The 16,000-nt window shown below is 56.5% G+C and overlaps 1 protein-coding gene across 3 annotated transcripts in view; it reads left to right on the top strand.

The window, feature by feature from the left end:
• Positions 1–16,000, top strand: part of IQSEC3 (IQ motif and Sec7 domain ArfGEF 3) — a gene marked incomplete at both ends in the record, with an annotated part of 99,687 nt that overhangs the window by 33,373 nt on the left and 50,314 nt on the right. The gene's annotated exons all lie outside the window — the stretch shown is intronic.

A 16,000-nucleotide genomic window follows, 5' to 3' on the forward strand; every position in this document is an offset into this window, starting at 1 on the left:
GGGAGTCCGAGCGGGTTGGGAGAGGCAGGACCCTGGGGAGGCAATGGTGGGAGTTGAGCCATAATAAGGGGCCCACCCTGGGGATCCAGGACTGCAGGAGGCATGACCACACCGGGGGACAGAGACGAGGGGAGGCCAGAGCTGTGCCGATGCCCAGAGGTCTCGGGGCCGAGCTCTGTGCCCAGGACCTAAGGAGAGTGAGGCCACCTGGATCTCGAGGGGCTCCCCATCCAGGGGGCATGCGATGCCCCCAAGTTGAAAATGGCCCTCCTGGAAACTGGAAGGAAGAAGAGAAACGGGAGAAAGAGATGGTGGGAGAGGAAAGGAAAGGGGGCAGAGAGTGAGTGGCCCAGAGTGATGGACAGCAAGGAGGGTGATGGACAGCAAGGAGGGAGGGTGATGGACAGCAAGGAGGGTGATGGACAGCAAGGAGGGAGGGTGATGGACAGCAAGGAGGGTGATGGACAGCAAGGCCACCTCCCTCCTCTGTACCTGGCCGACAGCAAGGAGGGTGATGGACAGCAAGGAGGGAGATGGACAGCAAGGAGTGGGAGGGCCTAGCTCCATCCCCTGGGCGGTCACTCTCAGACACAGGAGAGGCTTCTTCCTAGACATGTACTCCTTGGCAGGGAGGAGCTGTCTGCTCTGTCTCCTGCCCAGCAGGCCACCTCAGTCCCGTCCACCTCCATTGCTGCCACCCAAGCACCGGCATCAGGTGAGGGTGGATAACAGGGCGCCCCCAAGATGCTCGTGCCCGGCAGGCGCTGGGGACGGAAATCCTCCCTTGGGTCTCCCACGCCCCTTCCTCTCTCTCCCGCTCACCCCTCCGTCTTTTTCTCCAACTGCCTGGCCTCCTACCCCGAAGCCCTGAGTCCTGGTCGGAGGCGGTGGGAGGACCTGGTACGGGAGACAGAGGCGGTATACTGGGGCGGGGCGGGGTGCTGCCCCTTCATGGGGGCCGGGCGCCAGGGGAGCAGGCTTCTTATACATCTATTATCAGTTTCCCATGGTGGGGCAGTGATGCTGGGAGGGAAGGTGGGAGGTGGGAGATTCTCTTGGTCCCCGAGGGCCTGTGACACTGCCCACTGCCGCCGTCCGTCTACACGGTCCAGATCCTCGGTCGCTGTCTGCTTCTGTTCCCAGTTATCCCAAGTCGTCCCATCTGTCTGGCCTGTAGTTTCCTGGAGTGTGTTTCTGTCTGTTTGTCTGTCCGTCTGTCTGATGTCAGCATCTCAGCTTCTCTGGGAGGAGCCCCCTGGGTGCCTTCAGACGTCCAGTAGTCTGCGTGTCAGTCAGTCTGTCTGTTCTTGGCTTCCTGGGGGGATTCCACCCCCAGATACGTTTTCTCCCATCAGACTCCCAACATCCCTGTTCCCAGCCTTATCCGTGACCTTCCCAGCCCCTCCCTTCCCTTTGACCAGGCATCCCCGCCCCCAGAGAGCATACCCAATCCCTCCCCCACCCTGCCCCCGAGTCACTCTAAGGAGGTGCCCAGGTCAGAGGCCTTGTGTGCTGTGAGAGCACACGGTGGCTGGATCGCCAGGCCCTCAGGGCCACGCTGGGGAGACCCTGGGCTGGGCTCTGAGACAAGCCAGCCCCTCCCACTGCTCAGCCTGGGTTCCCACCGGCTCAGCAGGGCCCCGGCCGAGATGGCCTCCTCTGGGGTTTCCAGGGATAAGCCAGGTGGTCGCTACAGGGGGCCCAGTAAGGACTCCATGCCATCAGGCAGAGCTCAGGGTCAGGGTCTTTGGTGTGTGAGAGCAGGGCTGGCCACCTCCTTCCTCTGTACCTGGCCGACAGTGACCCAGGTCAGCAGAGCCTGAGGTGCCGCGCCCTCCCTGTCCCCACCCAAGCTGTGGGGCTGAGCGCGAGTCCCCTTCCTGAGCCGCTGGCCTCATCCCCGGCGACGAGCTGCTGCAGCCTGAGGAAAACCCTCGGCCCAGGGGAGACCTGGGGGTCCAGGAGAGACCCTTGCCCCTCCCAAAGCCCCAGTCCTCGGGGTGTGTGTGCGGGAGGGGCTAGGACGGCCTTCCCCAGCTACCCAAAGGGCAGCCCTGGGGGATGGGGTCAGGAGAAACTCTGTCTTGGGACACGGCGCCTGGGGGGAGCGAGGGATGGGCACAGTGGGCCAGGGGACGGGGTGCAGTGGCGTGGTTATGGGGTTGGCGAGGTCTCTGAGGCTGGACCACCCGTGCATCGCCCCGGGCACACAACCCATGCTTCCCACCCCCCCCCACCCCCCCCCACCCCCCCGCTGCCACTAACGACAGGGCTTTATTCCGGGCCACTGAATAGGCCAGTAATCACAGCCCTGCTTTCCATCCATGGGCTCTCCTCCCTCTGGGGCTCTCAGTGACGTCAGGAACAATGACCCTGGAGCTGGCCGCTGCGTCCTGCATCTAGAGAAATAGTGGCCCATTTGTCTCCGTGGGTGGCAGTGGGGCCCGAGAGGAGGAAGGCTCGCTTCTGTTAGAGTAATGACAGGAGGTGGCGGGGAGGAGGGGTCAGGAGGGGGCCACTGGGCAGGAAACAGAACCACCCCCAGCCCTGGGGAGGGGGAGGGTCTGGGGGGCACGCTGCGTGTTGGGTCCTTCCGCTAGGATGGAAGAGGCACTAATACAATGGAACATGCCAGGGCCGCGTCACTAAGCACTCAGTACTTTATCTCGCTTCATTCCGTGTGACAGCGCTGTGGCCGTTTGCAGATAAGGACTGGAGGGTGGAGAGAAGTTTGGGGTCTTGACAGAGGGACCCCTGCCAGCTAGTTTTGGAGCCGGAAGCTCAGCCCAGGCTGAGCTCCGACAGGCAGCCGCTTTCCACGGAGCTGCCGCTAGGATTTTCTTTAGGAGCATAGGAGCAATCCTTCCAGCCATTCCATTTGATCCTAAATAACATCTATTTTCTCTGATTATAAGTTATACTGCTAGTTGTTGGAAATGTGGTAAATGCAGGAGTATAAAGAAGAAAATAAAAATGGAAGGCAGTCATATAGAATGAACCACCGTTAATATATTAGTGTGCAACCTGCCAGGGTTTATTTTTCTAGGCTGGGTTTTACATTTTCCCCCCAGGAAAGAAAAAACGATTTTATTGCCTGCCCTTCCCAGGCAGGGCACCATAGCCAAGGAGAGCCTGCCGCCCTGACCAGTCCCTCCTGGTGCCCCTGCCCCCATCACCTGCCAACCAGCCAGGCCGGGGGCCCTGCTTGGGACCCCTGAGGAGGGGACACCCAGCCAGGAGCGGTGTTGCAGGGAGAGCCCTGCGTCAGCAACCACCGCATCTTGTCTCCCCACAGCGGCCGAGGCCTGATCAATGGACCAGCCAGAATTTACTCAGGGATCACAGAGCAATTAAATTCTCAAATCGATACAGTTTAGGCTTCAAACAGCTGGGCTCGGGGGCCACTGAGTCCTTTCCGGCTGCATTAGTCGCATCCAGGCTCCAAGGCTGCTGGGAACCCTGCCCCACCCCCCGAGGAAGTGGGGAGGGTCATTCTGGGCTGCAGAACTGCATGCTCTTCCCCAGAGAAGCACAGAAAAGCCTCAGCTTCCCTCGTGGCCCTGGGTGGAGGCAGCGCAGGGGTGGAAGCAGGCCCACCCGACCTGCCCGGCCACCGATCTCTGGGGTCCTCGCATCTTCACGTCAGGAGGGCCACGGGCAGCAGAAAGGCCGGGGGGAGCTGTCCCGTCTCCGAGGAGACCAGAGATTTGTTTCCAGTGGTCTTTGCAGGGGTTGGGGTCCTGCACCCTGAGCCAGGGCTGTGAAGACCCCCAGAGTGCGCTGCCCTGGAGTGGAGCCCAGGAGGGAGCCCTGGGGGTTGAGGACCTCTGTCCACGGCGGGCGCGGCAAACTGCCTTCAGCGCAGAGCAGCGGGCGTGGGGAGGGGCTGCTCCTCCATCTTTGCACTTTGTGAGCAGATGTGCCCCCTGTCCTCTGAGGGTCCCCGTGTCGTCACAGCAGAGTCCAGCCCGGCTGGCTCCATACCAGAGGGTGACCTCAACGGAGGTGGCAGAGGAATTTGGACCTGGAGCCAGGGAAGTCTGTCCCCTGTCACTTTACCCCTCTGTGCTCTTTGCCTCACCTGTGTCTTCCCTGCCAGACCCTGGAGACACAGAAGACAAAACAGATGCTGTCTGGGTGGGGACGTCCCCCTAACTCAACGGGCAGCAGGAAAGCTCTGTCCTGAGCTGCTGTCTGCCGTTCTGCCCTGTGGGACGTGGGACTCATGTCTGGAACGATCTCCTGTGTGCCTTTCCTCCCAGGCCTGGCCATCTTCCGAGATGGTCTCTCCCAGGACCTAGGTGGTCACCAGAGGTACTCAGGAAATGCACCTGCCCAGGGGGCGGTGCCTGGGCCGCCATGTGAGCCAGGCCAGGCTGGGCCCGCCTCCAGACAGCCCGCTTCCCGTCAGTCAGCAGCATGTTTGGAGCAGGTTAGAGAATCCCTCCTCCCTCGGTGTTTCTATTACGTGTCCCTGCACCCACAAAAGGGAAGGAGAATACTAGCTGCCACGTGCTGAGCGCTTGCTGTGTACCATAGACACGGGTATTATTTAATTCTCACTGAAAACTCATAAAATGTTGTTATTCCATGTTACACACACGCAAGCTGGGGCTCAGAGGTGATGAATGACTTGTCCACGGGCCGTAAACCCGGAAAACGGCATAGCTGGGACTTGAACTGCGTCTGTTACGGCTTCTATCACTGGAGACAAAAGAAGGGAGGGGTTCGCTGGTGCAGGAAGTGAAGTGTGGCCGCCACCCTGCACAGCCCCTCCCGGAGAACCTGGCTCTTGGTCCAGGGACCGAGAAGTCGGGGCCTTTCCCTGCCACGCCCCTCCCAGCAGGAGACTCAGGCAGCCTTAGGTAACTACATCAGCACAACCGGACCGAACAGAGAAATGACCAAGAGAATATTTTTAGAGGAGAAAAGCTCTAGGCTTTATTATTTAAAGAAATAAACATGGGAGTTCCCTGGTGGTTTAGTGGTTAGGATTCTGGGCTCTCACTGCCGTGGCCCGGGTTCAGTCCCTGGTCGGGGAACTGAGATCCCACAAAAAGAGAGAGAGAGAGAGAGAGAGAGAAACATAACCAAGATAATATTTCCAGAATAACAAAATGAAAGCTATCACAAGGATTGGTGTTTATTAACGCAGAGCGTTGTCCAGTTTGGGGGGAAACAAGTTCTCGTTCCATTTGCTGAAAGCTTCTTGCTTGAATCTTTTGGATACTCTCGTTTCATTCCCAGAAAGCGTGGCCTCTCTTCGCAGGCCTAGAGATTCTTCTAACCTCACTGTTTCCTGTGCTGTCTTGTTTTCTCCTCTGAAAGGTCACCTTTACCTGTTCATTTATCTTGTAACCGGTAGCACAACTATGAAAATGACATAATTCCAATAAGCATTTCTGATGGATGACAGAAAGAGTTTTAAATGCATTTCCTCAGACCCCCAATGAGGAAATAGTCTATCGCAGGAGGGATTGCATGAGATCAGGCATTCTTCAAGAATTTACTGCCTTTGAGAGGCATTGGAATGGTTTAAGAAAGGAGATTTTTAGAGATAACTTTTGTGACGATTAAAAAACAAAACAAAACAGGAAAGACAGCTGTTGGTGAAGGAAGACGTGTTTTTCTGTCTGGAGCCAGGAGAAGTGTGGCGGAGCACAGAGAAGGGGTCCACGGACTTGGAACCACAGGCCGTCAAGGCGGCAGAGAACCAGGAAGCCTTGGCCCTTTACTGCCCAGACAGGAGACCCAGGAGAGGAAGTGCCTCACCCCAGGTCTCCCGCTGGTGATGCTGGGGTCACGCAGAACAGGGAGGGCTCAGGCCACCCGACAGTGCTGGTGCCCCACCCCCCCCCCCGCTGCTCTAGGCCTCAGTGGCCTCAGCTATCACATGGGTGGTGGCCGGTCTAATCCCCCCAGTGATTCTATAGGACGGCAAGGAGCTGCCCTGGCCGGATGAGGCATCCACATCTGGCCAAGGGACCAGGAGCGTTTGCAAAGCAGGATGAAGCAAAGTGCTGTGACCTGAACAGGAGCGCCTGGGCGGAGGCTCGTGGGGAGGAAGCAATGGAACCTGAGTCAGAGGAGGGCTGGGAGGGTGGCTGGCCACGGGGTTTCTTTCTCCATTTCACTTACTGTGAAAACACAAAAGGCAGTTTTAAAGGAGACCAGCCTCACCTCACAAGCATGATCCCACTGCCCTCGCATGACCACCTGTCTCATTTCCATCCCCGTCGCCTCCCCAGGGCGCGGCCTGGGAGCTGGACTCGGCCCCCGGCAACGAGGAAGTGTTGGGTGGCGAGCCAGCCTCAGCCTCAGCTCACTGTATGCAGCGTCTGCCAGGTGACAGGCTCCTTCCCACCCTCCACTCCACCGATCCTCCCCACAAACCTTCAAAGTCACGAGGGCGAGAATCCCTGCGTCCAGTTTTCAGCCGAGGAAATGCTCAGGGAAGGGCAGCAACTTGCTCAGGTTCTGGAGGTGAAGACAGAGCCCGTGCAGACAGAGGAGCGGCGGGGCGCCTCTTTCTTGTCACTGTTTGACGGGCCTGGGGCCCCCTCCTCCTGCCCCCCACCCCCCGCAGGCTGGCGGGAACTGGTGTGGGCACCGGGCTCTAAGTCTAGGCTGTAGTCTTGCAGGTTTGGAGAATCAATTAGGCGTCCCTGTGGTTCTTGGATTCCAGGGGGACTGACTCACCAGAAACAGATTCATGAGAGACTGATGTATCACATTAGTATGAATTTACTAATTCGTAACAAGAAACGATTCTGGTAAACAGGAGACTCTTAATGACTGACCAACGAAGAACTCTACAATACAAGGGAATACAGAGAATTCCCTTTCTTCTCTGAGGGCGGAGAGATGAGCACCAGATTCTGTGGATTCCCTTCTAGGTCGGAAAGGAGGAGGGTGACGAGGTGGGATAGGAGTGCCTGGGCTGGAAGGTGAGCTCAGGAAGCCTTCAAGGAAGCACGAGGATGCAGCAGCTGAGAGCATGGACAGAGTAACTCATATCCAGGTTCAAGTTCTGGCTTGGCCGCTTACAAACTCTGTGACCTTGGTGCAATTACTGAAGCTCTCGAATCCGCGATTTTCTTTTCTGTCCAATGGGGACAGCAGGGTGACTGCGAGGATTCAACAACATGACGTGGGCAAAGGTGTCTGGTATATAGTAGGCACTCAATAAATGCTAGCTGTTTTAAAGCTGGATTTTTCAAGAGCACAGAGGGAGACATCAGTTAAGATCCAGGAGTCCCAGGAGAAGGGGTCTAGAAACTCAGGTGTGACTGAGAAATACTTAGAAAGAGTAGGCCGACTCCTTCAGGGGATGGGGTCCCAGCAGGAGCCCCTAGTATGGTAAGCAGGAGGGGACCCACTACCCTGCATCTTGCTCAGGGTCGTTGAGCTGTGCCCTTCAGGGAGAGGGTCCAGTCCCTCCTTCGGACAGCAGGCGATGGCATGGGGGAGGGGGCTGCTTTCAGATGTTTCTACTCAAGCCTAGCCTGTGACACACAGAGTTGGCTGGAGAGAGAACGAGAGAGAGAGGAGCAGGGCGGGGTGGGGGGGGGGTGACTCAAGAACTGAGGGACCAATTTGGGGAAGAGATCAAAGAAGCTAAGAGCCCCGATAAATGACAATCAAGCAGGGCCAACAGGCCTGGAGAGATTTTCTAGACGTCAGGGCAGGGGAGGAAATCATTTAACCCAGCACTGGGCTGTCACAGTGCAGCAAGGATGCGATTTAAGGGCAGAGACATTTTATCAGGAACATCTAGCCAGACAACAGCTTGGCTTCCTCTTAAGAGGAGGAGACAGTTTAGCCCCCGCAGGGAAAGGTTTATGGCCTGGCACTGACCACTGCCCTGCCTGGAAGGGGTGGCTCCCCGTGCTGGGAGCTCTGGAGCTTCTCCCCAAAGCCATTGTGTCCCGCATTGCTGGCCCTTCCTCCCAAACACTTTTGGAGATGACCCGTGAAACCCACAGGCATGTGCGAAATTGCCTGGCCATTCTGATACTGTGAGCTTGGAGTGGTTTCTACTGAAGCAAGAAAGATTGAAGCTAGACATTAGGAAGGACTTCCAGGAGGAAAGGTGAAGATAAGGAAGGTGACCATAAAGAAACAGGCAAGGAATCTTGCTCCATAGTAACCTGGCAGATGTCTAGAGCAATGTCCTACCCGGCTGGTGATTCTGCCATTTCCATCTCTTGTGTCACAAGACTCCTGGTTTTTGGCAAGTACACACCTGACTGACACAGGCACCTGTAGGCCATCAGAGACCTTTCCCCCGATGTGGGGTGGAATGCGAGGAGGTGGGAGGATAGCCTTCCCTGAAAATGGCTCAGGACCAAGGAAACGTAGGAAACATCTCTGCTGGGTGAGGTAGGGCTGGTTTGGGGGGACCTGGAAGAGGGAAATGGAGAGACGTGGTCTCATGCCCCACCTCTGGGATGGGCTGTCCGCACATGGTTTGTGTGGGCCACCATCACAGGGCTGTTGGAGGGATCCAAGAAGGACCAGATGAGGTCTTCGCTCTCCAGGGAGAGCACAGCAGCCCAGAAGCCAGGGAAGCACAACACGCCCAGATTAGGGGAGGAAACCTGCATTTACCGAGCATCACATAGGTGCCAGAGGCTTTATGGTCATTGTTTTATTAACTCTCCCAGCAACATAGGTATCCCCACCTTACACAGGACGAAACGAGCTCAGCGGAGTTAAGGAACTAGCCCAGCTCCACACAGCTAGTGAGAGGTGGGATTTTAACCACAGCCGTCTGTCTGGTTCTTTTATTTTTTTATATAAATTAATTATTAAAAATTAAATTATTATTACAAATTTATTTATTTATTTTTGGCTGCGTTGGGTCTTCGTTGCTGTGCACGGGCTTTCTCTAGTTGCATTGAGCTGGGGCTACTCTTAGTTGCGGCGTGCGGGCTTCTCATTGAGGTGGCTTCTCTTGTTGCGGAGCACGGGCTCTAGGCATGCGGGCTTCAGTAGTTGCAGCACGTGGGCTCAGTAGTTGTGGCTCACAGGCTCAGTAGTTGTGGCTCGCAGGCTCTAGAGTGCAGGCTCAGTAGTTGTGGCGCACGGGCTTGGTTGCTCCGCGGCACGTGGGATCTTCCCAGGCCAGGGCTCGAACCCGTGTCCCCCTCATTGGCAGGCGGATTCGTAACCACTGCACCACCAGGGAAGCCGGTGCTTTTGCCTTTTATCTTATTTGACAAAATAACATGTTGTAAATCCTGAAAAGGAAAACGATGGTTGCTACTTACATAGGGCTGAGAGCATCTCATATACATTACTACTGCGATCCTTTCCTAGAGAGGAAAGTAAGGCCCAAGGAGGTTAGGAGACTTGCCCAAGGCCACACGCAGGTGCGTGGCAGAGCCTGGCCGCCTGGCGCTGGGTCTGCGTTTGTAACTTCTGCCGTGCTGTGCTGACACCGCCTCGCGTGCTCCCTCCTCTCAGGGACCCCAAAGGCACTCACACCCTTGACCTGGCTGCCAGCGGCTCACAGGCTGACGCTTCTCCCGAGTCCACCTCTGCCAGCCTCACCTGGCATTTCCGTGGGCTATTTCTGCATGGCTCCGGACGGTCCCCGCGGTGCCTTTGGAAATCGTTACCCATCTGGCCACACGGGGCCAGAAGCAGGGTTCCTTAGGGAGCAAGTCCATTATCTCACTCGAAAGCCCTCCTTGCTGCAGGAACGGGCACAGCCTGGCTGCATCAGAGCCCTGCCATCTTTCCAGTCCGGACTGGAGCTGGGGGCTGGGGGCCGTCCCCCGGGAGGGCCTCCTGCCCCTTCCTGGGCTCTGCTAGACCCTGAGAGCTCCCGAGCCGCCCCCACCAGCACGAGGCGCACTTGGCAGCGCCCCTGCCCAGCAGCCAGTGCTGCTTATGGGACGTGACAAGGAGGAGATTCGCCCCTAAGGAGAAGCTGGGGATGATAAACACGAATCCAGGGCAGGCATTCCTCCGAGGAGAGGAGGAGGAACCGGCGGGTACGGATGGGCTGTTTCCTGAGCTGGGTGCAAGCGAAGGTTCTTCTCTGAACCTCGCGTGCACGTTATTCGTATTTGCATGTATCAGATAGTTCATAATAAAAGGAAAACGTGGACGACAAGCCAGAGCTCACTAGCTGTAACCATTCAGTGCAGCTGTGAGGTGACCGTGGGGTGTGTCAGGGACAGAGTACAGGCCACACTTCTGCAGCTGCAGCCTCAGGGTGGGTGAGACGGGAATGTGGGCAGACACGGGAGGTGAGAAAGCCCGAGGTATATTCAGGGGCTCAGAGGGGCACGCGCTTGGGAGCTGTGTGCGGTGTGTCAGGCGGCGAGCGGGGCGGGCGTCCTTAGAGCCTGATTTTGCTTCCAGATCCACATCTACTGGGAGGAAAACAAACGCTCAAAAATATTAGGCTTCCAGGGGCAATGAGATGGCGTTAGTCCGTGTGGCCCAGCTTGTGAGTCCGTGAGGGAGGCGTCCTGAGGAAGCTTCTAGGTGAGGCCTCCCTGGTGCTGGCGTCCCGCCGAGGAGTGGGCTACGCAGGGGCCGCTTCCACGTTGGACTCTGGGGCCCCACCGTGACTGGGCCTGGGTCTGGGGAGGGCACAGGCCCGGAGGAGGAGTGTGATGCCTTCAGCAAGAAACCCCCCCAGACAAAGCAACCCAGCCAGCACCTTCTGGAGCAGCCGTTTAGTCAAAGCCTGGAGTCTCCCAGGAGCCGCCGGTACGGACAATAACTCACTCTCTCGGGGCCTTGGGATGTGTCACAGCCAATGAAGGCAGGGCGGCCTCCGCAAGCGGACAGCAGGGAAGACACGGCCGCCCTCCTCCAGGGCATCCTACCGTGAACTGTGGCGTCCAGCTTGGATGACGCGGGGTCAGGGAGGCGGCGAGGATTCTGCTGTGGCCCTGGTGTGGTGTGAACAGGAAGGTGCAGGGCGGCCGGCATCTCCTAGCCTGTGCTTGGAATGGGCGGCGAGTGAATTTGTTCCTTACGCTGGACCTCTGTTCGCTGCAACCTCTCCCCAGTACCACCTGGGACACCCAAGGACACTTGACTCCCCTTGCTTGGCCTTTATTCTGACCACCTGAGATCACTTCATCGATTCAGGAGAGGGAGAGACAGGAGTGTTTTAGTAAAGGCTGAAAAATCTTGAGCTGTGAGGCTTTTTGTTGGCTTTTGTCTGGAAAATGCCTGGTTTCTTTGTCCCAGAAGCGCTTTAAGAAAGGCTGGCAGAGACCGAGATAATCTAGTGCAATTGGTCAGGCCCTCTGGGGGCATCTTCTAGCCCAAGGAGTCCTCCAGCCTTCAAAACACTCCCGGCTGCGTCTCTGGTAATTGCTGCTCCGGCCTTTGCAGGGAGGGGAAGTGGCCCTGCCTCCCCGCCCATCACCCGCACCAACCAGCCGCAGGGGCTGGGCCTCCAGGCTCCTCCTCCTGCCTTTCTCTGCCTTCGTGCCAGGACCTGGGGGCCCCCTCCCCTGAAGTCTTCCCCTCCCCAGGCATAGCACCCCCCTCCCTGGCCCTCACAGGCTCTGCAGTAGCTCCTGTCCCCTCAGCTCCTGGCACCGGGAGGAGCTGCCTGGGAGCCCGGGGAGGACACCTCTGCCGGGACCAGCTCCCTGCCGGGGGCTGCACAGCTGCCCTTCCTTCTCCCTCATCCTTCCTAGGGACGGATGTTCCACGGTGGCCAGCACACCAGCCTAGGAGGTCACTTCGTCTTCCTCACTCTCTTGGAAAGGAGATATTCACACCCCCATTTTGCAAATGAGAAAACCGAGGCGCAGAAAAGTGAAGTGTTTCGCTCGAAATCACCTGACTAGTGAGTCGTAGGACCAGGGGCTCCCTCCACTCAAGCTCTCTTACCCGTGAGCGAGGGTCCGTCGGTTTTGAGGGAGCAGTGCCGGTGTCTGAAAGCCCTCATGTTTCCTCTGGATGACCAGAGCTGCCTGCAGCGCTTGGCGCAGCTCTCAGCATATGGACAAAATCCATGATCATCCCTCCAGGAGAGCGTCTTCAGCCCGATCCGCGGAGTCTGTAAAGCCTCTGAAAGTGGAGGTAAAGCTTGGCGTGTATGAAATCACGTGCATTTTCTGGGAAGAGAGTCCAGAGTCTTTATCAAAGACATCCGGAGCCCAGAAAGGCTTTGCAGGTCTGGGGGCAGGGAGACCAGGGTAATCCTGGCTGACAAGGAAAAGGAAGGAAAAAGAAAAGCTGGGTCTCCATCGCTGACTGGTGCCTCTGGGAAGGAGATTCTGAGTTCAGGGTGCTGGACGCTTGCTGGAGGGTGTTTGGGATCAACACCCATGGAAGGGAGGGCAGGAGCACGGCGTGGGGCAGAGAGAGAAGTCAACCTGTGTTGCAGGTCCACCAGGAGCCTCGGCTAATCCCACGGGGGCTCTGGAGGGAGAGTGACCTAGCCAACCCATGTTGGGTCATACGGCTGAGCCTTTATGTCCCCTCTTTGTCAGCTGTTGGATGCAGATAGCCCTGGGGAGGATTTGACTTTGGCCCAGTAGCTCACTGCAGTTCCTGAAGGAACTGGGGTGGGGGGCAGCTGACAGATGAAGGCCATCTTCAACAGCACCTCCAGAGCTGGGCAAGCAGTCCTTGAAGCAGGGTCTGGGTGGTACACCACCAAGCTCACCGCAGTATCTCTGCCCTTGGGAAAGTGTAAAAGGTCAAATGCCATCCACCCATCCATTCCTCCCTCCCTCCCTCCCTCCCTCCACCCATCCATCCTCCCTCCCTCCCTCCATCCCTCCACCCATCCATTCACCCATCCACCCATCCATTCCTCCCTCCCTCCCTCCATCCATCCGCCCATCCATTCACCCATCCACCCATCCATTCCTCCCTCCCTCCCTCCTTCCATCCACCCATCCATTCACGCATCCACCCATCCATTCCTCCCTCCCTCCCTCCTTCCATCCACCCATCCATTCATCCATCCACCCATCCATTCCTCCCCCCTCCCTCCCTCCCTCCCTCCCTCCACCCATCCATTCATCCATCCACCCATCCATTCCTCCCTCCCTCCCTCCATCCACCCACCCATCCCTCCATCCATTTAACATTTATTAAACATGACTTAAAAGCCAGCCCACTGTGATAAGCACCTGTGACAAAAAGGTGTACATAGCACCGGCTGGTGGAAGACAGAGACATATCAATGAATACTTAGGGCACAAGGTGGTCATCGCTAAAACAGAGGCAAGTGCCAAGGATTACTGGAGCATATTGTGGGGTGGACTCTTCCTGGGGCAATGAGTGAGTCCTGAAAGAGTTGACAAGGCAGAGAAAGAATGGATGGGAGGGTTAGGGGCATGAGGCCTTTCAGGCGGGAGGAAATCACGGGAGACGCATGGTGGTCTGAGGGTGTGTGGCAGATCTGGGGAGAGTTTCAGCGTGGACAGAGTGGCTAGGTCACTCCTGGAGATGAGGCTGGAAAAGGAGATTGGGGTGAGATCATGACCGCTCTTGAGTACCACACGGACATGAGTGGAACAATGAACTGTATCCGGCATTACTGGAAAGTCACTGCTGGGTTTTGAGCAGAGGATTGGCGTTAACACATCGCATTTTAGGAAGTCAATTCTGATAGCAGAGACGAGAGACAGGCTGGGTGGTCACTGGAACCTCAGGGGAGTCCTATATGTGCCAGGACCAGGCTTGCTCAGTGGGTACCTGGAATCCCACTGTGCACAAGCCAGTGTCCCACATGAGTGACCCTCCCCTGATGATGCTGAGTTTCAACACAGATCGTTCTGGTCCTGTGTGCGTGTAGTATCCTCTGAGAAACTGCTTGTTCCCCCAAGTTCTCAAAGACTTTCATTTCCCATACTCACGCCCTGTGTTCTCACGTGTGGCATAACCTCCGTGCATGGCCTAGGCCCCTGTACGTGTATCAGCCTAATGTCATGTGGGTGTAACCAAAGCCTTCTAAGAACCTCTCATTCTGATGACACCCACGTTCTACTTTTCCCTTGTCAAATGGGTGCCCCAACCCAGGCAAGACTCTTGTGACTAGCATCTCCCATATGTCAGCAGCGACCTTAAGTTGCCCCAGGCTAGTGGACTACCATTCGAGGAGTCTGTTTCTGCAGCTGGATATGAAGCCCAGGACAGCGAAGTTCATCAGGATTCCTCTCCAGAAGCTCAAGCCAGGGGCTTAAAAGAAGCTCTGCTTGTCACAGAGTTAATCCCATTCACACGATTCCTGTCCACGCGCCAGGCTGCCTGAAATTGGACCCACTAGGGATGCCGGCTTTATGACGTGAGGTCAGCCTGGCAAATTCTGGAAACTTAAGGGACACAGCCGGTGTCTTGGGAGGAGTGATGCTCTGGGCACTGGAACAATGGACTTCCAGTTCCGTAAGAGACTGTGGATTGAGAGAGATGGTCCTTCCAGCTATGACAGCCTGGGCTGAAGATCTGAGCTTTCCCTCTGCCCGAAGCACAAATCCATACCACCAGCACTGGACAGACGCCCACCTCGGGCGCGCCCCACACCGTGGTGGGCCCCACCAGGGCGTGAATACACACAGGTTCCTCAGAGGCCATGGATCCCATGACTTGGAAACTCCCAAGACCAAGGCTCTTCACTGTGTCCTTTCTCCAGTGGGTGGAGAACAGTGGTGGGAGCCAGTCCATCTTCACTCCTCTCCCTAAAGACCCTGGGAGTTAGTCGGGGGTCTGGGAAAGGCCACGAGGGACGAGGAAAAACCCTATTATTTCAATTTTGTGAAGGTCGACAGGAAGGCTAACTACTGAGAACCTCTTGCACTTAGGAATGCGCCGTGCTATTTTTCTGGGCATTCTTGTGGGACTCCATGCTATAGGGTTTCAGCTCAGAATACAACCACCATTGCTATCAACTACCGTGTGCCAGGCAGTGTACTGGGGCTGCGCCAGCTGTCTTTATTCCTCACAGCAACGTTGTAAAGGCATTACAAGGATGCCTGTTTTGCAGATGAAGAAATAGAGCCACAAGGAGATTATGTAATTTGCCCAAGGCCACATCATAAGTAGCAGAACCAGGATTCTAACCCAGGTCTGCCTTCCATATTCTTTGTCCTCCACTGACAAGCCTAAACCTTGCCATATTGATGACAGTAGTCTTGCGTTTCCATCACCACCTCCTACCACACAAGTCTGTGGAGTATTAGAAGGAAGGACGACAAGGATGGGGTCCCCTTTCCAAAACTTTTCATCATATACCTTGGGGGGCACAGTCTCTCAGGTCCTTGTGCACATAGGTGGGCAAAGACAGAGTTGGTTCCACCAGCCAGAGAGCCTGGAACCTTGGGGCTGGTGGGCCTTGGTGGTCTGGCCTCGGCACTGGAATCCAAGCTCCCAGAACGTCCAAGCTGGAGGGTCCCTGGAGATGAGTAAGCTCCTGTGAGGTGGCAGGTAAAGACACTGACTCAGGAGGACGCGAGCTACCCGAAGCCACAGCGCTAGTTAGAACGCTGTGTGTGTGTGAGTGTATGTGTGTGTGAGTGTGCGTGCACGTGCACGTGCACATGCTGGAGATGACAGTGGGGGCCTCCTATCTCCCAGACCCTACGGATGAGTTCAGGTGAGATGGCCTTGGAGCCGTCGTCCATATCCAGAGTGGTGGCCCACGAGAAAGGTTATTTTGAAAATGTGTTTTGTTTTAACGTAAGTAGTGTCTTTGGGACCAGGTGACCCCAAGAAGTGTCAACAGGAGAGTGGCGGATGAGACACAAAAGAGAAGGAAGCCAATGTAGGTTCATTAATGATCAGGTCACTGCTTTGGGCAACTGGGGTTCAATCCCATGGGGCACGTCTGGGAGACGGTGTGAAATGCGTCTCAGAGCTGTCCTGCCCCAGAGACAAGGACGCTGGGGTGTTTGTCCACCAGCCTCCACTACCATTGGTGGAGCACTGCTACTGAGGGGCACCAACTCCTGAGAACCTCCTGCCAAGCATCCTCCAGCAGCATAAAGGGAGCAAAGGGCTATCTTTAAAG

Source organism: Stenella coeruleoalba (genome assembly GCF_951394435.1).
Source record: "Stenella coeruleoalba genome assembly, chromosome: 11".
NCBI classification, from domain to species: Eukaryota; Metazoa; Chordata; class Mammalia; order Artiodactyla; family Delphinidae; genus Stenella; species Stenella coeruleoalba.